The 22,803-nt window shown below is 54.2% G+C and overlaps 1 protein-coding gene across 3 annotated transcripts in view; it reads right to left on the minus strand.

The window, feature by feature from the left end:
- LOC149272797 (leucine-rich repeat and fibronectin type-III domain-containing protein 5-like) overlaps nucleotides 1-16,368 on the minus strand; it is a 77,812-nt gene extending 61,444 nt beyond the window's left edge. For 2 of the 3 annotated variants that reach the window (XM_089506713.1, XM_089506712.1), the window contains exon 1: nucleotides 16,144-16,229. The gene's annotated coding sequence lies outside the window, so the exon portion shown is untranslated. Of the gene's footprint in view, nucleotides 1-16,143 lie in introns of all 3 variants that reach the window. The other variant, XM_089506714.1, reaches the window with a different exon arrangement.
- Nucleotides 16,369-22,803: the final 6,435 nt, after the last annotated feature.

Below are 22,803 nucleotides of genomic sequence, written 5' to 3' on the forward strand. Positions count from 1 at the left end.
GGGGACACCAAAGGCCAAGGCATGAACCCACAGCTAAAGCATTCCTGGGAGGTGGGTATCCAATTCCCAAGGAAGTCTATCCCTCACTGAACAGCTCCTGCCACTATGCAAAGGGCTTTCATAGGGTCTTTGAGACTACGGTGCTACAAGATCCCTTTGCAAACTGATTTTCCAGACTAAGATGGCTTTGTCTTTGAATCCTAGCTCCTGCTGGAATGCTCTTCCTAGCATTTCGTTTGAATCTCCTTTCTTGTTGCTTGAATCCGTTGCTTTGGGGGTCCTACCCTCTGAAGCAGAAAAACAAACAAAGCAAGCTCAGGCCACCGTCTACAAACATGAAGGCAGCCCTTCAGAGGTGAAAGACAGGGAAAAGGCCTTTTACAAGTGGAGATGAGGGCTCTTGCCTGGATCCCAGGACTTGTGAGGCTTCCAGCTGAAGGGGGTCCCAGAATCGGGAAGCCAAAGGGAAAGCCCCTCTCCTCTCTGTGTATCCCTGGCATCCTGCTCTGCTCTGACTAAACAGCCCACGCTTGACCCACATCTGAGTGGAAAGAGGGGGGTCCTTTGGGATGCCCCCCATCCCAGGGCCCAACCCAAACCACCAGCTGCAGTGCCTTGGAGTCCAAGGCTGACTGATGGGGGAGAGCTGGAGACCCCCAGGTCTTTCAGTGGGGTGGGGGCACTCCTTTGCCCTCCTTTCTCCCAAAGATCCGTTTTGCAATTTCCCCCCAACAGACAAACTAAGCTATGAGGCACCACAGAACCACAGAGTTGGAAGGGTCATGGGTCCAGCTTCCCGGTCAGTGCAGGATCCCCAGATAGAGAAGCCTTTTCCAGCAGTAGATGTCCGGAGAAGGAGACCCCCACCGCCTGCCCAGTCACTGGCCCGTCTGGGGGTGGAGTTCGGGCATTGCGTCCACATGACGCGTGCCCTGACTCTGCCCCCCTGGGCGCCATGACACCGTGCAGCGCTCCGCACAGCGTGTGGCATCATGGCACTTCTCCGTCACTGCATTCATGCAACCAGTGCCAAAGGAATGCTGCCAAGCCACGTAAACACGGCTATGGCGCTGTTTCCAGGGTGCAAAAGGGAACCACTTTTTGCTGTTCCTTTTTGCGCTCTGGAAAGGCCGGATTGGGGCCAAGGCATGCGGTTGTCGCAGACCCCGATCTGGCTGAAACGGGCAGCTCCATGGAAAGAATAATAATATACATTCAGAAAACAAAGGCAGAAATAAAAAGAAAGGGGGGGCAATACACAAGAGGGCTCTCTGACCCCCTCTCTGCCCAATCCTGAATGTAAAGAGGGAAAAGGTAAATAAGGGGAAATAGGGGGTGGTCCCACTTGCGATTTGAAACGATTTTGAATACAGCGGTTCATTTTAAAGCGACTCAAAATAAAGCGAGTGTTATCTCGCTTTTCAAATTGCTTTATTTGTAGTGTTCCCATTTACGTAACATTGTATTTTGATTCGCTGTAATTGACCCGGATTCATTCCCATTCTTGATTGAATCGGTGTATATTTACATCAATTTTGTGAATTTTTTCGTTCACATTCACTTGTTTTGGCTGTCAATCAAAGCAACGTCATCACGACGTCACATTAATTCGGAGTAACATACACCGATGTCGCCTGTACCTGCGTCCCCACTACCTGGCCGTTTTTAATTCGTTATAAATTTTGGGGTTGTTTTTTTTTTAAAGAGCCAATCAGGAGGCACTTATTCGTCCTCTTCTGTGTCTCCCCATATTAACTGCTGCCATAACCCAGTGCTAGGGAATCCTGGGAATGGTAGTTTATTATGGCACCAGCACTCTCTGGCAGAGGAGGATAAATGTCTCACAAACACAACAAACACAACCATCCCATAGTTCCTCTGGAAAGAGCCTCGGTTCCCCAAATTCGCTTTGCCTGTCCCATGGGGAGAGAATCTTTGGGGAAGATTGCTCCCAGGGCTGTCTTGGGAGCCATCCCATAGTTCCTCTGGAAAGAGCCTCTGTTCCCCAAATTCGCTTTGCCTGTCCCATGGGGAGAGAATCTTTGGGGAAGATTGCTCCCAGGGCTGTCTTGGGAGCCATCCCATAGTTCCTCTAGAAAGAGCCTCGGTTCCCCAAATTCGCTTTGCCTGTCCCATGGGGAGAGAATCTTTGGGGAAGATTGCTCCCAGGGCTGTCTTGGGAGCCATCCCATAGTTCCTCTGGAAAGAGCCTCTGTTCCCCAAATTCGCTTTGCCTGTCCCATGGGGAGAGAATCTTTGGGGAAGATTGCTCCCAGGGCTGTCTTGGGAGCCATCCCATAGTTCCTCTGGAAAGAGCCTTGGTTCCCCAAATTCGCTTTGCCTGTCCCATGGGGAGAGAATCTTTGGGGGAGATTGCTCCCAGGGCTGTCTTGGGAGCCATCCCATAGTTCCTCTGGAAAGAGCCTCGGTTCCCCAAATTCATTTTGCCTGTCCCATGGGGAGAGAATCTTTGGGGAAGATTGCTCCCAGGGCTGTCTTGGGAGCCATCCCTTAGTTCCTCTGGAAAGAGCCTCTGTTCCCCAAATTCATTTTGCCTGTCCCATGGGGAGAGAATCTTTGGGGAGATTGCTCCCAGGGCTGTCTTGGGAGCCATCCCATAGTTCCTCTGGAAAGAGCCTTGGTTCCCCAAATTCGCTTTGCCTGTCCCATGGGGAGAGAATCTTTGGGGGAGATTGCTCCCAGGGCTGTCTTGGGAGCCATCCCTTAGTTCCTCTGGAAAGAGCCTCCGTTCCCCAAATTCGCTTTGCCTGTCCCATGGGGAGAGAATCTTTGGGGAAGATTGCTCCCAGGGCTGTCTTGGGAGCCATCCCTTAGTTCCTCTGGAAAGAGCCTCTGTTCCCCAAATTCGCTTTGTCTGTCCCATGGGGAGAGAATCTTTGGGGGAGATTGCTCCCAGGGCTGTCTTGGGAGCCATCCCATAGTTCCTCTGGAAAGAGCCTCTGTTCCCCAAATTCGCTTTGCCTGTCCCATGGGGAGAGAATCTTTGGGGAAGATTGCTCCCAGGGCTGTCTTGGGAGCCATCCCATAGTTCCTCTGGAAAGAGCCTCGGTTCCCCAGATTCGCTTTGCCTGTCCCATGGGGAGAGAATCTTTGGGGAAGATTGCTCCCAGGGCTGTCTTGGGAGCCACCCCATAGTTCCTCTGGAAAGAGCCTCGGTTCCCCAAATTCGCTTTGGCCGCCCCATTGATCTCTGGGCTGTCCTCCAAAGCCCATCTGCTGCTCAGGCAGAGGTGAAAAAGAAAGAACAGTTTAAAATGGCGTTCAATGGCTCTCCTCCCACATCGGTCTATGAAAGAGGAGCAGAGGGGAGTCTGCAATCCACCGGAGGAAAGGCTATTATGCGAATGGAAGGAAATGGTGCCGGCAATGCAGAAAGAAACCAAAGAGGGTGACACCCCCAGGCCAGCCCCTTGAGCACTGCTCCTCCCATCCTGTGGAACCCGAATCAGACGCCGAAACGTCCCCATTTAAATACAGCGATTCCTATCTCGGATCAAGGGATAATGCTAGGGTAGACCCTAGTATTTTTTTACTCCGGTTTATAGGCTTCTGATCCGGGTTAAATGTTATGATTCAAATCAGATTCGAATCGCAGTGGGAACAATTGTGGGTTAATCTAGAACTGTTCTAGAGTTAATTCGGGATTGAGTGAAAACGATACACCTTGGATTTGATTTGTAAACCGGTGTATCCAGGGCCCTTCCTCTGCCATGCAGGAATACCCCATCCAAGCCCTCCTCCCTGGGACAGATGGCTGTCCAGCCTCTTCTTAAGAACCGCCTCCAGAGAAGGAGACTCCTCCACCACCATCAGCACCATCCAATGCAAGGGCCCTGAGGGTCCCTCACCCCACTTCTCCCCAGAAGCTCCTGGATCTTTGGTCCAACAAGCCGCTGCCATCCCAACACCAGCAGGAAAGACTTTCCATGCTCTTTCTGCAAGTCAGAACTGGCCAAGTAGCCCCAAGGTGCCCCCAAAAGGCTCAGGGAGAGACACACAAAGCCCCCCTCTCACATACACACACACAGATTTCCTTCAAGGCTTGGAGGCATGGCATTATGGCATTACCTTCTAGATGTTCACAGACTCCCTGTTTCATGATCTACTCTAAAAGTCAGACTAAGTGGGCAATAATTGTTGGGATCTTTCACGGCTGGCATTCATAGTTCTTTGTGGGTTTTTCTGGCTCTGTGGCCATGTTCTAGAAGAGGTTATTCCTGATGTTTCACTAGCATCTGTGGCTGGCATCTTCAGAGAAGGCTGGCATGGAAGAGAATGGTGGCATTTCAGTGTTTTCAAAGAGCATTTTATGCCAGGAGAAACCCTCTGCGGCCGCAGGGATTGACCGCATGTGGTGCAGCTGTGGGCAAGTCTTCATAGGGACCACAAAATGCAGTGTTCAAACACAAATCAAGGAACAGAGGAGACACTGCAGACTGGGTCAGCTAGAAACATCAGCCGTAGCATAAAATGCTGTTTGAAAGCATTGAAATTCTGGACCATGCCAACAACTATCAGTTCAGGATACACAAGGAAGCCATCGAAATCCACAATTACCTGGACAACTTCAACAGGAAAGAAGAAACCCTGAAAGTGAGAAAAGTTTGGCTCCCAGTCCTGAAAAACAGCAAAATTAAGACCCAGCAAAATGCAAATGAAGACCACCCAGAGTCAGGGGTTTTCCCAGCAGATAATGGACCAGTAATTAAATAGACCCCCATTTCAACAACAGAACTAGACACAGATTAACAGGGAATTCACTGCCTCTCAACCAAAAGTGTATATATACCCAAGTCCTTTCCAGGCAAGCATTCTCTGAAGATGCCAGCCACAGAGGCTGGCAAAACGTCAGGAATAAACTCTTCTAGAACATGGCATTCGCAGAGCCTGGAAAGCCCACAAAAAACCATGGATGCCGGCCATGAAAGCCTTTGTCTTCAGATCCCAACAATTATCGCCCCGGTTAGTCTGACACCAATACAGTGGGCCCTTGTTCTACGCTGGGGCCTGGTTCCAGGATCCCCCATAGATAACAAAATCCGTGGATGCTCAAGTCCCATTAAATATAATGAGATACAAAATGGTGTCCCTTATAAAGAAAAATGGAAAATCAAGGTTTGATATTTGAAATTTATACTTTTTTGAACATTTTCAAACCCTGGATGCTTGAATCCATGGATAAAAAATCCGTGTATAAGAACGGCTGGCTGTACCTGGAAAGATTATAGCAGAGCATTAAACAGAGAGTCTGTAAACAATGCCATCATCACAGAAAGTCAACATGGGTTTCAGAGAAAGAAGTCATGCCAGACAAACCTTATATCCTTCTTTGATAAAATTACTAGCTTGGTAGATGAAGGGAATGCTGTGGAAATAGTATATCTGGATTTCAGAAAGGCCTTTGACAAGGTTCCCCATGACATTCTTGCAAACAAGCTTGTAAAATGTGGGTAGACAAGGCAACTGTTGCATTGATTTGGAATTGTTTGACCGGCCAAACCCAAAGGGTGCTCAGCAATGGCTCCTTTTCATCCTGGAGAGAAGTGACCACTGGGGTGTCCAGTGGGACTCTGTCCTGGGCCCAGGGCTATTCAACATCTTTATCAATGACCTGGATGACAGAAATGGGGGCATACTTATCAAATTTGCAGATGACACCAAATTAGGAGGCTTAGCTGATAGCCCAGAAGACCGGGTCAAATTGACCTGAATAGATTAGAAAGCTGGGCCAAAGCTAACAAAATCAAATTCAACACAGAAAAATGTAAGGTACTGTACTGCACTTAGGATGGAAAATGAAATGCACAGATATAGGATTATGGGGGACACCTGGCTTAAGAAGAGTTATACATGTGAAAGGGATCTAGGATCCAAGTAGAGCACTAGCTGAACATGAGTCAACGGTGTGATGCAACAGCTAAAAAGGCCCATGCAGTTCAACCTTCTGGGGTGAGAGTCCCCCAGAGCTGCCCAAGGAAAGAGGAATGGAAGGACATGCAAGGACCCAATTCCAAGTGACCTATAAAGCCCTCCACGCCTTGGGTCCAGACTGTTTGAGAAACCATATCTCCCCGTATGAACCTGCAAGACCCCTATGTGCCCCAGGAGAGGGCTTCCTCTGGGCGCATTCCTCCTGCTGTGGACACAGGAGAGCCTTCAGCCAGGGCCTCCTTCCTCTGGGACAAGGCCCTTCCTTCCCTGGGAGGCTGGGCTGGCCCCTCCCGGCTCCCTGGCAGCAAAAGCCCTTTCATTCAGGCCGGCTCTTTAACCTATCACCAGGAGCAGCTATGTTTTAATCATGCTTTCAACCTTTGCACCTTTTGTATGTGATTTCATGCTTTTTATTTCTGAAGTGTGTTTTTTCCCTCGGCTGGGGTGCCTTGGGTCCCTTCTGGGGAAAAGGCAGCAAACACATATAAAGAATTAAATCAATTCCTACTTCAGCAGGCATTGGATTGGTTTTTAAATGTTTCGGTGGAATTGTGCCCACATGCTGTGGCAAGGTTTTTTATCTTGTTTGTATCCAACTACTGTATTTTAAGCTGTTTTTAACAGCATTGTTGTTTAATTGTAACTTTTGCAATGCTGTGGAAGGAACCAGCAAAAGCCCTCTGAGGACCCCTGGCCAAAGAAGCTGCCTGTGCAAAAGCCCATGGGGACAGTCGCCACAGGTCCAGGGGTGGCCTGAAGGCGCACAGACGCAGAGAGACACAGCATACACTTTTGCCAGCTGCCCTGGGTCCCTCGGTGGAAGAAAGGCAGGCGATAAACTCCATAAGAAATAAGATGAACGCTTAAAAAGCAAGAGACCACCAACTGAAACTAAATAAGTGTTAAATGGAAAGTAAATGCAGCACAGCGAATTGCAACCCTCTGGTCCTCCAAGGCCAAAGGCCTGTCCAAACAAGGGCTGCAGCCACCAAGAAGGCCACGTCTCCCCCCCCCCGACCAGGGGATGCCCCCCTAAAAAGACCAGAAGACTTGGGGAGGGGTCATAGATTATAGGGGAGGACATACATCCTTTGTTCTACACAAAACACCAGACTTGCACTCTGTATATGGCTAGAAATGTTAGTCCAAAAACTAAATCCAGAAAACGGGTCGGCCTATCCATGGGTCACTAGACGCCCGGTACTTTAACTCTCATTGGAAAAGGAACCATCCTCCCCTCCTCCAAGTGGAGTGGCGAAAGGCCAGAGCTTGGTCCATCCCAAGAGGACCTAACAGGACCCCCAACCCCCCTCGACCCTCTCCGCTGCGCTGACACTTCTGGCCTTTCTGAACCCTTGGACACACCATTGACCCTTGGCTCTTTGGCACTTCTCCTCAAATGGCTTTGAAGGATGTGAATGAGACATATGCGTTTGTTTCTCAGCTTCTCTGGGACAAAGTCAGACAAAGTGATCCATTAAAGACTGTGATCACGCCCAACGTAGGCCCTGTACAGACCAGTGAAAAGCGCGGCCTGTAGACAGAGTCTCAGCATAGCATCTGCACGCTCGACGCCATGACCCCAACCCCATGGCACCATTTTGGTATGCACCCATTCACACAGCCATGCCTATGACATCCCTTCCAGGACTCTCAGAAGAAGCTGCTTTTCACAGCTACTTTTTGTGTCTTCCAGAATCCAGGGCAAAAAGTACAGCCTCATAGTCGCACTTCGGTTTAATGAATGGCACGTGTGCCTGTGATGCGCATGTCATGCTGCGCGGCACACATGGGCCCCATTGAAAACAATGGAGTGCGAGCATACGTGGTTTTCCCCTTATGCGAGGGGGGGGTCTGGAACGGATCCCCCCACATAAGGGAAGGGCGCATGGTATATAGGGAAACACCCTTCCCAGGGCTCTCAGAGGGGCCTATGGGTCCTCTTCCAACAAGCCGCCCCACTTGCGCTGATGCTGGGCAAGCCCAACCTTGCCTTGGGCTGATCTGTTTCCGCTGCCCATGGGGGGGACAGACTGGCTTGACCCTGGCCCACAGCCAGCCCCACTGCCCCCTGAGCATGTGCAGAGTGCCGGATCCTGCCACTCGGGCCCCGCTGCGCCTGCTGCTGGGGTGCTTCCCCTCCATCCTCTCCACAAGAAAGAATGAGCCGAGATTACGCATGAAGATTGCCTGAGGGATGAAAAATGGATTTTGAGGAGCCTATCGCTAAAAACATTAAGACCATCAATAAAACATTCTTTAAATAAAACGTATTATTTATTATTAAATACATCAGAAGCCGGAAACCAGCGAGGACAAAGCTTGCGCTTCAGCATTGCTTCCCGTCCATCGCAGCCGGAGGAGACATGCCTAGAGGCTCCCTGACCGGTCTGAGCCTCTGCAGGACGGGAGGCTGGATGCCAGGGCCAAAGGGGCGGCCGGAGCCAAGGAGCCAGGCCTCAAGGAGGAGGAAGAGGAAGGACAAGGCAGACGGAGGGGGAGACCTGGGGGGCTGGTGGGGGCCTCTCTGCCACCTCCAGACGGAAACTGCCCCGGGATCCCTGGAAGACACAAGATGGGGCCGGGGATGCGTCCAGCTGCCCCTCAGTTCAGCCTCTCTGACAGTGGGGCTAGAAAGTGGCCGGCGCCATGCCCGCTTGGTACAAAGGAGGCCAAAGGAGGCACAGCCAGCACTCAGTATCCATGGATTTTTTAATCCACAGATTCAAAATGTGTGTGTGTTTTTAAAAAATCCAAAAAGCAAACCTTGATTTTGCCTTTCTCTGTAAGGGGCACCATTATACTATACCAGTGTATTAAATAGGACCTGAGAACCCACGGTTTTTGGTATCCATGGCGGGGGGGGGGGTGTCCTGGACCCAAACCTCAGCCAAGGAGACCAAGGGCCTATTGCCCAAGGCCAGCTGGCTGACCACTGGCTCCGGCTGAAGCTGCGGGGAAGCTTCACCAGCCCTGACCATTGACAAGACTGACCAAGGGCATGGCAAAGGGAGGGGGAGAGAGAGAGAGAGAGCGTACAGAGGATCACCCAAGTTCTCATCAGACAGAACCCACAAAGTGGGGTGACCCCTCACAGCAACTCCCTGTATAATCCCTCTGGGGGAATCACCCCCAAATGAACCTTAAGGCTGTGGGGGGAGGGAGGGCAACTTCATCCCATGGCAGGGACCCATTTTAGACCCAGGAGACAGAGTGACTAGGTTGTTGTTGTCCTTCACTGTCCTCAATCTTCACCCATGGGGACCTAAGAATGAGATACCTCCAAGTCCCTCGATCATCTACCGCTCTGCTCAGGCCTTGCATAGAATCATAGAGTTGAAGAGACCAGAAGGGCCATCCAGTATAACCTTCTTCTGCCATGCAGGAACTCTCAATCAAAGCACCTCCATTGACAGATGGCCATTCAGCCTCTGTTTAAGGACCTCCAAAGATGGGGACTCTACCAAATTCTCCAAGGAAGGAGTTTGTTCCACTGTTGAACAGCCCTTACTCTCAGGAAGTTCCTCCTAATGTAGAGATGGAATCTCTTTTCCTGCAGCTTGGATCCATTGTTCCTGGTCCTGTTCTCTGGAGCAGCAGAAAACAAGCTTGTTCCCTCCTCGATGTGACACCCCTTAAAATATTTAAACAGGGCATTCATATCACCTCTTAACCTTCTCTTCTCCAGGCTAAACATCCCCAGCTCCCTGCTTCATGGTTTCCAGGCCCTTCACCATTTTGCTCTGCCTCCTCTGGACACATGGCTCCAGTTTCTCAATGTCCTTTTTGAATTGTTTTGCCCAGAACTGGACACAGGATCATTCCAGGTGGAGCCTGACTAAAGAAGAATAGAGGGGCACTATTACTTCTCTATACTTCTATTGATACAGCCTAGAATTGCATTGGTCTTTTTAGCTGCTGCATCGCACTGTTGACTCATGTTCAACTTGTGATCTACTTGGACTCCCAGATCCCTTTCACGCGAAAAAGTCTCTCGTTCAGCCAGGTGTACTGCTTCATAGTGCTATACTGCTTCATAGTGCTATACTGCTTCATAGTGCTATACTGCTTCATAGTGCTATACTGATTCATAGTGCTATACTGCTTCATAGTGCTATACTGCTTCATAGTGCAATACTGCTTCATAGTGCTATACTGATTCATAGTGCTATACTGATTCATAGTGCTATACTGATTCATAGCGCTAAGCACTCATTGTTAGCCAATTGCCCCCAACAGGCTGGGGACTCATTTTACCGACCCATGAAAGGACCGAAGGCTAAGTCAGCCTTGGAGCCCTACCTGGGATCAAACTCACAACCTTGTGGCTGCAATACAGGCATTTAACCCCTGCGGCCCCAGGGTTCATCTTGGCTTCATCTTGAAGCCAGGCCTGGTTTGTTCTTGGGCCCCATTAACTGGTCCTTCTAGTGGTCTGTGGGGTCGCCAGCACTCTCCTCCAACCCCACACTTCAAACGGGTCGATCCTCTTCCTATCGACGTTCCTCACTGTCTGGCTCTCACAATCCTACAGAGAAATGGGAACCACGATGGTATGAAGAATCCTAATATTAGCATATCTTTACACTTCAGGATCTTGTCTAGTTCCTTCATAGCTGCCCTTCCAAGTCCAAGCCTTCTTCTGATTCTTGAGTGCCATCTCTGTTCTGATTAAATTATCAAGGTATGGAAAATGTTGAACTGATTCCGTGTCTTCACTGTCTGCTGAAAAGTGACGTAAATCATCTGTGGTCATCATTTTTGTGTTTTCTGAATGTTCAGCCCTAAACCTGCCTTTGCGCTTTCGTCCTTGACTTTCCCCATTCCAAGTCTTTGCTTTTTCTGCTGGCAGCATGGAGCCATCTGTACATCTGCAGTAGTGGGTTCCTTGCTCCAGTTTTCATGCCTTGTTCATCCGAGTTTAATCCTGTTTTACGTACGATACGTTCAGCGTACAAGTTACAACAAACCAGGTGATAAAATACAGCCTTGACTGACCGCCTTGTCAACGGAAACCATTTCATTTCTCCATATTCTGTCCTACCAGCGGCCTCTGGTCAAGAGCGCAGGTTATGCATCAGGACAATCACCTTGTTTTGCACCTGTTTCTTTAAGAGTGATGTATAGTTTTCTTTTATCTACACAATCAAAGGCTTTGCTAAAACCTCTAAAGCACAGGCTGATTTTCATCTGAAATTCTTTGATGCACTTGGTTGTCCACTGTATGGTTGCAATATGATCCTCAGTGCTTATTATCCCTTTCCTGAACCCACCTTGGACATCTGGCATTTCTCAGTCCATATATATGGCCCAGGAGGCGAACCAAAACATGGCAACATTGCCCTCCCATTACTTGATGGGGGCAAAAACAGTCAAGCTCCTTTCAAGGCTGTGCCCCACAAGGTCTTCTGGGGGTCATGGAATCATAAAGTTGGAAGAGACCCCAAGAAGGGCCCTGATCCAGTCCAACCCCCTTCTTCTGCCATGCAGGAACTCTCAATCAAAGCACCCCCATTGACAGATGGCCATCCAGCCTCTGTTTAAAGGCCTCCAAAGAAGGGGAAGAGAGTATCTTCCACTGTTGAACAGCTCTTACTCTCAGGAGGTTCTTCCTAATGTTGAGGTCAGCAAGGGAGTTATATGTTCCCAATAACTGGCTCCGGTCAGCATTCTGGACCAGCGGAAGTTTCCAAACAGAGTGTCACAGTAGTCCAAATGGGATGCAATCAAGGCATCTTGCATCCATTGCTCCATTGGGTCCTGTTCTCTGGAGCAGCAGAAAACAAGCCTGCTCCATCCACATTATGACATCCCTTCAAGTATTTAAACAGGGTTATCATATCCCCTCTTAACCGTCTCTTCTCCAGGCTAAGCATCCCCAGCTCCCTAAGTCTCTCCTCATAAGGCTTCATGGCTTCCAGACCCTTCACCATTTTATGTGCCCTCCTCTGGACACATGGCTCCAGTTTCTGAACATCCTTTTTGAATTGTGTTGCCCAGAACTTGACATCTGGCATTTCTCACTCCGTATGTATGGCTCCGTATATGGCCCAGGGGAACCAAAACATGGCAACGTTGCCCTCCCATTACCTGATGGGGGTAAAACTAGTCAAGCCGTGCCCCACAAGGTCCTGTGGGGGTCCCCAAGAGTTGCCCACTCTTGTAGATATGAGAGAGTAGTTGGGGGGAAGCAAGGGAAGCAAGCTCCCCACAAGCTGATGACTGAGGAACACACACAGACACCTACACACACACATGAACCTGACCCTATAGGACAGTGATGGTCAACCTTTTAGAGGCCGAGTGCCCAAATTGCAACCCAAAACCCATTTATTTATTGCAAAGTGCAGTGTCCCTCTGGCTTTCCAGTAACAAACTCTGGCAAACTCTGTGCTGGAGCAATGGCACATGTGCCCACATTGAGGGCTCTGAGTGCCACCTCTGGCACACATGCCATAGGTTCGCCATCACTGCTATAGGAGGATGCTCTCTAAAACCATGGCTTTTCTGGTGGAAGCAGAGCATGGGAGACTCCCTTTACCAAGACCCAAGTGGAGGCCACCTTCTGGGGCAGAATCAAGAGATGGGGAGATTCAGGAGAGAACAGAGTAAGGTCTTCTTCACACAACAGCAGGACAAGGGCAAGGAACAAGCAACTGCTGGACACTGGCCATAGAGTTGCACTGGAGGAGCTACAAAGGCCTACAAATGGAGGACCTAGAGGTTCCTAGACATACAACATAAAGGCAGAACTGCTCCATTACTATTATATTATATTATATTACCTCTTAACCGTCTCTCCTTCAGGCTAAACATCCCCAGTTCCCTCAGTCGTTCCTCAAAGGGCTTCATGTTTCTAGACCCTTCACCATTTTAGTCTCCCTCCTCTGGATATGCTTCAGTTTGTTGCCCAGAAGTGGACACAGGATTATTCCAGGTGGGGCCTGAACAAAGCAGACTAGAGCGGCCCTATTACCTCTCTTGATCTAGACACTATACTTTTATTGATGCAGCCTAGTATTGCATTGGCCTTGTTAGCTGCTGCATCGCACTGTTGACTCATGTTCAACTTCTGGTCTACTTGGACTCCTAGATCCCTTTCACACGGATAAGTCTCTTGTTCAGCCAGGTGTCCCCCATAATCCTGTATCTGTGCACATCATTTTTCCACCTGAAGTTCCACCTAATTTGGTGTCATTTGGAAATTCAATAAGCATGCTTTCTATTCCTTCATCCAAGTCATTGATAAAGATGTTGAACAGCCCTGGGCCCAGGACAGAGCCCCACTGGACTCCCCACTGGTCACTTCTGTCCAGGATGTATTTATTTATTGGATGTATGTGCTGTGTAACTCCAAGTTGTTTCTGACTTACGGCTATCCTAAAGCGAACCTATCATGGGGTTTACTTGGCAAGATTTGTTCGGGGGGGGGGGGGGTCCATTGCCTTCCCAAGGCTGAGAGAGTGTGACTTGCCCAAGGCCATCCATTGGGCTCCATGGCTGAACATGCAATCCCAACTTTATCTCAGAATGGGATCCAAGGCAGCGCATGAAGAGGAGCCTGTGACGTTTGTCATTCCTGAATGGGGGGGGGGGGAGGGAGGGGGGTCTCTCCCAACTTTCAGATTCTATGCTTCTAATAATAATTGCAAATGGAAGCCACTGCTCTAAAAATGAGTCTCAGCCATCCTACGGATCCAGTTTGGAAATGACAAATGTGCAACTCATTTGTAATTTGACAATCAGGTTTTTAAATACATGCAAATGGGAATGGGAGCCTTTGGATTATTTCAGTGCATTTTTTCAAAGCATGACAGTTCGGTTAAGATCAAGGTTTAAACTTTGGACAGTCAGGAAACCCTGGCCAAGGGCTACGCTGGGGGGGGGGGTTCCTCCTGTGTCCAAAACTGGACAACCCCCCAAAGGAGCCCCATTTAGGGAGCGGGGGTCGGGTCTAGGAGATGTGAAGGGGGCAGGCAGCAAGAAATGGGGTTTCCAGAAACTCAGGCATTGGGGAACAATGGGGAACTTGGGCTGTTAGCTCTTGCCCGCTGCCCTGCTAACCCCTGGGAAGCCCCCAACCCACCAACGCCAGGCCAAGAGGGCATCACGCTCTGGCCGATCAATGGCCACCAGTTTAAACATTTGCAACTCACACAGCTACAGATGATCTCTATGTCTTTTACATCAGGAACTGCTCTTCCAGGTTCATAGGTTGCCACTTTCTCAATGACCAACCCATTGAGAGATGTAATCCTTGGCGCATGTGTCTTGGAGTTGCCCCACCAAAGCTGCATCCTGGGAGGAAGGCGTCATCATCATTGCGCCAGGCCACTCTAGGCCAAAACCCGGTTTTGGAAAGCTCCTGGGTCTTCAGGGCTACAGCTGCTGGCGCAACATCAGGAAGAAACTCTTCTAGACCATGGCATTCACAGAGCCCCCCGAAAGACCCACAAAACACTACGGACGCCGGCCATGAAAACCTTTGACTTCACAATGCTTCCAATGTTTGAAAGAACGGTGCATGGATGAAATGTACAAATGGGCCATTGGTCAGTCTTACCAAAAGACACAACCAACATGGTTATTTTTCCTCCTTTTCTCTTTGTATCTCCCACCTAAAACAGTAGGAAGAACCTCCTCTGACAGTAAGAGCGGAAGGCGCTGCTGCCTCCATGGAGGGAGACGGAGTCCCCTTCTTTGGAGGCTGTTTTTGAAGAGGGCCCTCTCTCCCAGGGAGGCCTCGGGTGGTGCATTCCTGCATGGCATGACAGGTTGGACTGGACGGCCTTTGGGGGTCCCTTCCATCTCTGTGGGCCTAGGACTGGTCTTCTTTCCCTTCTTTGGCACTTGGGTCGCTGGGCCTCCTGAGAGCAAGGCCCCTGAAGGGGATGCAGGGCCCAAGGGCTCCTAGGCAAGAGCGCCAGGCCTTCCCTGCCAGGGCTCCCTGGTCGAGGGCACCTTCCCCAGAGAGACCCACGTTTGTCCAGGCTGGCCCTCGGCCCAGGGAGGGGAGGGGGCACCTGCAGACCGAGGAGAAGGGCAGCCCCAGGGGACTCTGGCCCCATTGGACCCTCTGCAGGAGAAAGCGAGGAAGGGCAGGGGTCAGGGGTCTGCACACGAGCCCCCCCCCAAACACTCTCCCCATGTATTTAGGGGGGGCTGTCCTTAAGAGCCTGCCTCCAGAAGTGCCAGTCCGCTGTCCCTCTGCCACCGCAGGCAAGGGCCAGACCCCCCCCCGACCCCCAGAGAGAGACCCCTGGGAGGAAGGGGCCCCGCCCTCTCTCCCCCGCTGACTCGCGTCTACACCCGGACACACATTCGCACGAGCCCACTCACGGCCCACAGGCTCATCTCCTGCTCCGTGCAAAAGAACCCCCCCCCCAGCCACAAAGGGACGCGGGAGTAGAGCAGAAGCAGAAGCAGCGGGGGGGAGGAGACAAAAGGGGGGAGTGATGGAGCGCCCCCCCCGTTCGGCGCCTGTTCCGCTCCGGAGCCGCCTCCGTTTGGGGCTGAAGGGCAGCCAAGAGGAGGGGAGGGGGAGGGAGGCCCGGCCGCAGGGCGCCAAAGAGCCCCCCCCGCCCGCGATGGGAAGGGAGCTGCCTCCGCCTGAGAGAAAGGCGCCATGCCCCCCTCCCCCAAGGGCCATCTTGAGGGCGGGGGGGGCACTGGGCCTGGGCTTTCCTGCCTGAGGGCCCTTCCCAACCCCCCCGCCTTCGGGGGGGAGAGGGCGGAGACTGAGCGGGGAGGGGAGGGGCCAGGAAAGACCACTCCCCCTTTCCCAGGGCCCCTCCCCCACCCTGCCCTCCCCTCCCCCTCCCCCCACTTGGACGGCATCGTGGAGGAAGAGCCCCCCTCAGAAGAGGGAGAGTGGGGCGGGCGGCGCGGGGGAGCCCCCTCCCAGACTCACAGGGGACCCCCCCCCCCATGCAAGAGAGCCCCTTGCTGGCCTTGCCCCTCCTTCCCTCGGCCCCCTCCCTCTCCAGGACAAGGCCCCTGCCCCCCCCCCGGAAAGGAGGGACAGCTCCTCGGAGACCCCCCGCCCCCCGGGGATGCAGGAGGGGAGGGCGAGGGAGGGGGAGAGGCCCCGCCCATCCCCAAAGCCCCCCCAAAGCCCTTTTTCCCTCGGGGGGGGGGGCTGGGCCGGGGCTGCAATGCGGAGGGCGCGGGCGGGAGGGGCTTCCTTCCTACCTGCCGCCGCCCGGGGAATCCGGCCGCCCGGGGCTCCTGCCTCCTCCTCCTCCTCCTCGTCCTTCTCGGCGGGGGCGGCGGGCAAGAGGCCGGCGAAGAGGCCCGGCGGATCCTCCTCCTCTTCCTCAGCAGCAGCGGCGGTGTCGGCGTCGGCCCCCGCAGCGGCCCCCGAAGGCGGCGATGGCGAGGCAGGATCCGGGCCCAGCGGAGGGGCCCTGGCCGCATCCTAGGAGGGGCGAAGGGCGGCCCAGGAGCAGCAGCAGGAGGCGGCGGCGGCGGGGCTCCGGCCGGGGGCTCTCCGGATCAGCGGCTCCCTCTCGCGCCGCCGCCGCCCCGCCGCCCCCCATCGAAGGAAGGAAGGAAGGAGGGAGGGAGGCGCCCGCCCAGGGTCACCTTGCCGCCCCCGCCGCCGCCGGTTCCCGGGAAAAGGGAGGAGGGAGGGAGGCTGGCCGCCCTCAGCCTCGGCTCCCCGGCTCCGGAGGTCCTCGGCGGAGCTCGAGCGCCGCCTCCCGACGCCGGCGCGCTCCTCCTGACGCGGCGCCCCCTCCTCTCCTTCTTCGCTTCTGCCGCCGAGCGGGGCCCGATCCTGGGCTCCCGATCCTGCTGCTGCTGCTGCTTGGGCTGCTCAGCGCTGCCTGGGCCTCCGTCTCCGGCGGGGCTGCTGCGGGAGCTCCCCGGGGCCGCTCCCTGCCCCCGCCGCCCGGCCCAGGACCCAGGCGCCCCGACGGCGTCCTCCTCCTCCTCCTCCGCCCATCGCCGGGGAAACGCCGCTCCCGGAGGGCCCCTCCTCGGCCTCCCCTCCTCGCTCTCCTCCGCAGTCCCTGGCGCCGGCGCTGGCTCGCTCGCTCGCTGGCTCGCTCGCTGGCTCCAACGGCGGAGGCGGAGGCGCAGAAGCCCCGCCCGGACCAGAAGCGCAGAACCGGAGCGAACCAGGCGGAGGGGGAGGGAGGGAGGGAAGGGGGAGGGGAGAGAGTAGGCCCCGCCCCAGCCACGCCCTCCCCGGGAGCGCGCCGCCCCCCGAGCGCGTGCCCAAAGGCCCCGGACAGAAGGACAGGCGCCCGGCTCCTCCGCGGGGGCTCGCTCTGCTTCCAGGCCCACGGAAAGGAGGCTGTCTGCTGGCGGGCTCCCGGAGGCTCCTCAAGGCAGGGCCCGGGGCCGGCCGCCCCTTCCCCGGAGGAGGCCCCTCGGGCAGCTCACAGGGAGCTAAGGCCCCGCTGGAGCCAGCAGCAGCAGAGCCAGGGCCGGCAGGAGGCTGGCAGGCCAACGCGGGCTCCTCTCGGCCGGAGGGCGCTCTCCCTGGTGCTGAAGCGGGAGGCCTGCCCTTGGCCTTCGCCTTGCCCTGGGCCTAGGCTCCGGGGAGAGGCAGCGGGCTCGGCTTCGGGGGGGGGCGTTCCCTCCTCCCTCCCTCGGAGAAGCCCCCGACCAGAACCTGCTGAGACGGAGGGGCCCCGAGGGGAAGGGGTCCCTCAAAGGGCCCCTCCCGGGCTTTTTTCCGCACCACGAACCCCCCCCCCATGTTCTATCCTTTGGGGCGGGGGCACTGGGGCCTGAGGCCCTTCCTTTCCCTGGCGCCGCTGCCCCCCCGGACTCCCTGCCACGGAAACCCCTTCCCCCCGGACAGCTCTGACCCTCTCCCAGGGGCGCCTTCTTGGGAAAGCTTTGCCCCCCCCGCACTCCCCTCCCATCGGAGGCCTTGTCTCCCAGAGGGCCAGGCGAAGGGTCTCCTCTGCCCCCCCCCCGGAGGAATCCCATCCCCGCAAGGCCCCGGACACTCCCCGCCCCCTGCTCCGCCGGCAGGGAAAGGGGTCGGGCTGCCCCCCCCCCCCAGTAGCGGAGGGGCTGGGCCAAGGTCTCATTGCCGCCTTTGGCCGCCAGGCGGCGCCCCCTCCCTGCCCCCCCCCCCCAAGAGGGAGGAAAAGGAAAGCTCCCGGGGCCTTTCGGGAGGGGAGGGGCTCCTTTTCAGTGGGCCCCCTCCCTCCCGCAGGAAAGGGGCGCTGTCTTCCAATGGCAGCCCAGTCTCAATGGCCAACCTCCCTCCTCCAGTTCCTGCCCCCCCCCCGTGACTCTTTGGAGGACACCAGGGCCCCCCCTTCACTCCCCCCTCAGACCAGGCTTCTCTCTGCGGAGGCGGCAGGGGAGTGCTGGCCTATGGCCTCCCCCCCACAAACACCCCCCCACCTCAACCCTCCCCTCTTTCCATGCCTAGACCTCTGGGGGGATGCTTCTGTCTGGGCCTTGTGGGTCCTTGCCTCTCCACACAACTGCAGCCCCCCTCCCCCGCAGGCCCTCCAAATGAGAGCCCCCCCAGACCTCCCCTCTGGCCCCAAGAGGGTTGGGCTCTGCTTTGCTTTGGGGCTGAAACGGGGGGGGGGGGCTCCCATGCAAAGGTCCTTTGGATGCGGAGCAGAGCCCCTGCTTTGGAGGGAGAGCAGCCTTTCCCCTGGGGAGGGAGGAGGGGCAACAGTGGAAATCACTGCCCCCAATGGAGGGAGGAAGAGGAAGAGGCTCCTCCTCCTCATTGGAGGCTGTTTCTAAGCAGGGGGGCTGTCCCAGGGAGGGCTTGGATTGAGAGTTCCTGCATGGCAGAACAGGGTTGGAGGGGTGCTTCCCGCTTCTTTTGTGTCCCGTGTGTAGGAAAACAACAGACCTCAGGGGTGCTTCTGGGGCTCACCAGCCTCTCCTTGTGCCAGGCCTCTTTGTGGCCCTCCTTTCAAGGAGGAAAGGAAGACAAGAATTCCCCCCACCCTCCGTGCTCCTCTCTCCCCCAGTTCTGGGTCTTTTGGGCCCTTTCCTGACCATGCTAGACCATCCCCACCATTTTGGGGGCCAGAGAGCTGAAGGACTCTCCCTCCTCGGGGCTTGGCTTGTGGGGACAGCCTCCATGCCTCTCTGCCCCCAGAGAAAGAGCCCACTCTGGAGCCAGAGCCCCAGTCCGGCTGCCTCCCTTTCTAGGCCAGAAGGATGCCCAGAAGAATAGAGGGTCCAGAGAAGGGCCAAAGGACTCAGGGAGCAGCTGCACTTTCCCCTGGAGAAGAGGAGGCTTTGGGGGGTCTCTGTGCCTTCCAGCCGCCTCTTGGCTCACGGTGGGGACCCCATGGATTTCAGAGGGTTTTCTTAAGGATTAGAGAAAACAATCCAGGTAGAAGCTGGTTTAAATCTTTGTTGTCCACATCTTCATCTGATTCAGTTGGGGGGGGGGGGGGTTTGCCAAAAAAAACCCACCCAACGTGGGATGATTGATGTTGGGTTTTTCCTGAGTTTTCCTAAAAGATTTGGACTCTCAGCTGTGTGAAGAACCGATGCAAACAGACCCAGGATAAGCCCCTGAATGCCTTGAACCTCGTTGACTCCATCTGTATTCAAGGGCTGACACTTGTGAGCAACAGAACTGGCAGAGATGCGCACAGATGTGGTTCCAATGACAAACCTGGGGTGTGTAAGGAGGGCATTCCCACAGTTGTCACGCTAAAACAACAACTGTGTGTGAATGGCCCTGAGGCAAGGAATCCTCAGGGGGGCTTTTGCCAGTTCCTTCCAGGGCAGTGGAGCCCAGGGCCCCTGGCATTTGTTGCCAGTCTCCCATTCAAGGACTAACCAGGCGGGACCCTGCTTAGCTGCCAAGACCAGAAAGGGGTTCTGGTGCTGAGAGACATGAAGGCGGCTTGAGGCCTTGAACCATTGCCCCTCCTTTGCACCTTCACCCAAGAGACATCCAAGGAGACAGAGATCTCAGGGCTCTTGGCCTGCAAGGAGATCCCCTGATAATTGGGGAGGGAGGCCAAAAGGGGCCACAGCCCCTTGCCAAAGGGGACCAGCCCCTCCATTCCCCAGTCTGGGCATTTGCCTTGTCAGGGAGAGAGGAAGCAGTTTTGAGGAGTCCGACTGGGCTGCACTGTATAGAAGAGGGAGGCTGGGCGGTAGGTGGATGGAGTCTGCCCAGTTTGCCCTGGGGCATGGATGGATGGCCAGAGAGGGGTCTCTTGGAGGCCTCCTTCCAGGAAAGGGACTAGGAAGGCCACCTACTCCAACGATGGAGCCTTTGCTTTGCTTTGCTTTGCTCTCATCTCAGCTGGATGGCCATCTGTCCGTGGGGATGCCTTGACGGAGAGTTCCTGCATGGCAGGGGTTGGCCTGGATGGCTCTTCTTGGGGTCCCTTCCAACTCTAGGATTCTTGGATTCTATCCCCATCCGGATGCTGATGAGACCAAACTCCATTTGGCTCCATTTCAAGGTGGAAACACAACACCACACAAACACTGGGGGATCACCTCCGCACACAACACACACACACACACACTGGTCCAAGACAGCTTTTCCTAACCCCCTGCCCTCCTCCAACTCCCATCATACAGTAACTTTGTACGGAGGCCCTAGGCTGACAAAAGGCTTGGCCTTGCTTCTGCCAGGATTCCCGCCCCCCTTTTCTGCCGTTGGACTTCTGCATTTTTAACAGGGTGAGCAAGTTCCTGGAGGATCCTGGCATGTAGGAGGTGGTGCATAACTTATGCTCATGGGGTTATGCCATGGATCTACAGTTAATGAGTTGACTGGAATGCTGCACAAAAAATACGTGGGATGTGCATCCCCAGGCAATGTCCGCCTGCAGGTGCAGCCCTGTTTCTGGAACCTTCCACTGGACTCCTCATTCCAGATCGGATGCAAAAGCCAAAGGGCTCCTGCAGCAGGGGAAGTCAGGCGTGGGCTCAGTCCCTGGCCTCCTCTGGGCCCATGTATTTTGACCGATGTTTTGTTTATGTTTCATGTGCAAAGCTTTGCAGAGCTCAGAGAGGTCTGCAGCCTGTGACTTGGTCCAGGGTCCCAGCAGCAGGATTCCCACTGGAACTGGGGCCAGAGGCAGGGCCTCCAAAAGTCCACCTCTGTCCAGGAGGGCTGTTTGGGGAAGAGGCCCCCAGGGGCTGGATGGCCATCTGTCAAAATGGGGGTGCTTTGATTGAGAGTTCCTGCATGGCAGAAGAAGGGGTTGGACTGGATGGCCCTTCTTGGGTTCTCTTCCAACTCCATGGTTCTAGGGTTTGGGAGTCAGGGGCATCGAGTGGAAGGAAGGGCTCCGCTTTGCCACTGCTTCTCTATCTGGGCCGAAGTGGTTCTTGCTCAGAGGAGACCCTCTTCGGTCTCAGGAGCCATGTTCCTTGCCTAGGGGTGCGCTTCCTCCCTTCTCAAGGCACAAGCGCCGCAGTGACACTAGGTTTTTTTGAAATGAAGAGCTCTCTATTGCTAGATTAAGTTATGATATCCTGGGAGTCGCAGTCATTAATTAGGGGAAAGGGAGATATTCGGCAATTAATGGGAATACTGGCACATCTTTGGAGTTAATTTCATGTAAATGACTCACATAATTATCTCTATTTGGAATAATTAAGGAGGAGTTAGTGCAACCGTTTAACCTTTTGCCATCTGATGCATGAAAATGGTGGTCCCGGTTTTTGGGAGGGAATCCCACTCCTCCTCCTAGGCTCTCTGGTGCAAAGGGGGCCCTGATCCAAGGAAGCGCAAGTCTTGAGGGGGGGGCCTTTCTGGCTCTTAGAGACGAGGCTGGAGAGGTCAAACAAGGGGGGCATCTGCACACAAAAAATGCAGTTTGAGACCACTTTAACCGCCATGGCTCCATCCTACAGATTCCCTGGGATCTGTAGCATTGTGAGGCAGTGATGGCTAAAGAACTTGTAAAACTACACATCCCAGCATTCCACTTGAAGTGGTGTCAAAAATTGCAGTATTTGTACAGTGTAGATGCACTCGCAGAGGAGGAGAGTGGAATGGCTTCACGCCTGCAGAGGCACATTCACCCATTTTGGCCTTTTCTCCCGGCCTTCCCTCCCTCTGCAAAGGACTCATATTCCCAGTTTGTAATCTCTGTTGACTTTTTGTGATTATGGCATTGCCTTCTAGATGTTCACAGACTCTTTGTTTAATGATCTGCTCCAGAATCTTTCCTGGGATTGATCTCAGACTAACTGGACGATAATTGTTGGGATCCTCTTTTCCCCCTTTTTGAAGATGGGGACAACGTTCGCCCTCCTTCAGTCTGCTGGGTCTTCTCCTGTTCCCCAAGAGTCCTCAAAGATTATTGCCATGATTGAGAGAACCTGCTCTTGACCTCCATCTCCTCAACCATATCCCTTCCTGAACTGGCCAGGGAGCCTTGGGGTGCTACTGGTCCCCCCACAACTTATGATCCTTGTGTGTGGTGTTCAACATCCATGATGAGATTGCCCTGTTGGGAGTGGCTCAGGACCTCGTGGCCTCCGTGGGTCTGTCCCATGTGGCATCTGTCAGGGATGCTTTGACTGTGAGTTCCTGCATGGCAGAATGGGGTTGGATTGGATGGCTCTCTTTGGGGTCTCTTCCAGCTCTATGGTTCTATGCGACCGGACCTTCCATTGCCTTCATTGAGTTACCTGCCAACATTCCAGACCTTGCTGTGGGCTCCCAAGAACTAAGCACACATGTCTATATCTTCCCATGGGATCAGTCCCAGGCAGATGAACAGATGAACCCCTGGAGCCCCCACCCTTTGCCAAATGGCACCTTGATTCCCTTTGGACTTTCCAATATGTCAAGTAGATTAAAATGGCAGAAGACAGACAGTCCCTCTGGGAGTCCTGGTCCACCTCCCATCATTGGCGGCAAGGAGGGCA

The sequence above is a fragment of the Sceloporus occidentalis genome, unplaced genomic scaffold, assembly GCF_023333645.1.
Source record: "Sceloporus occidentalis isolate IW3139 unplaced genomic scaffold, rSceOcc1.0.p SCAF_417, whole genome shotgun sequence".
Taxonomy (NCBI): Eukaryota; Metazoa; Chordata; class Lepidosauria; order Squamata; family Phrynosomatidae; genus Sceloporus; species Sceloporus occidentalis.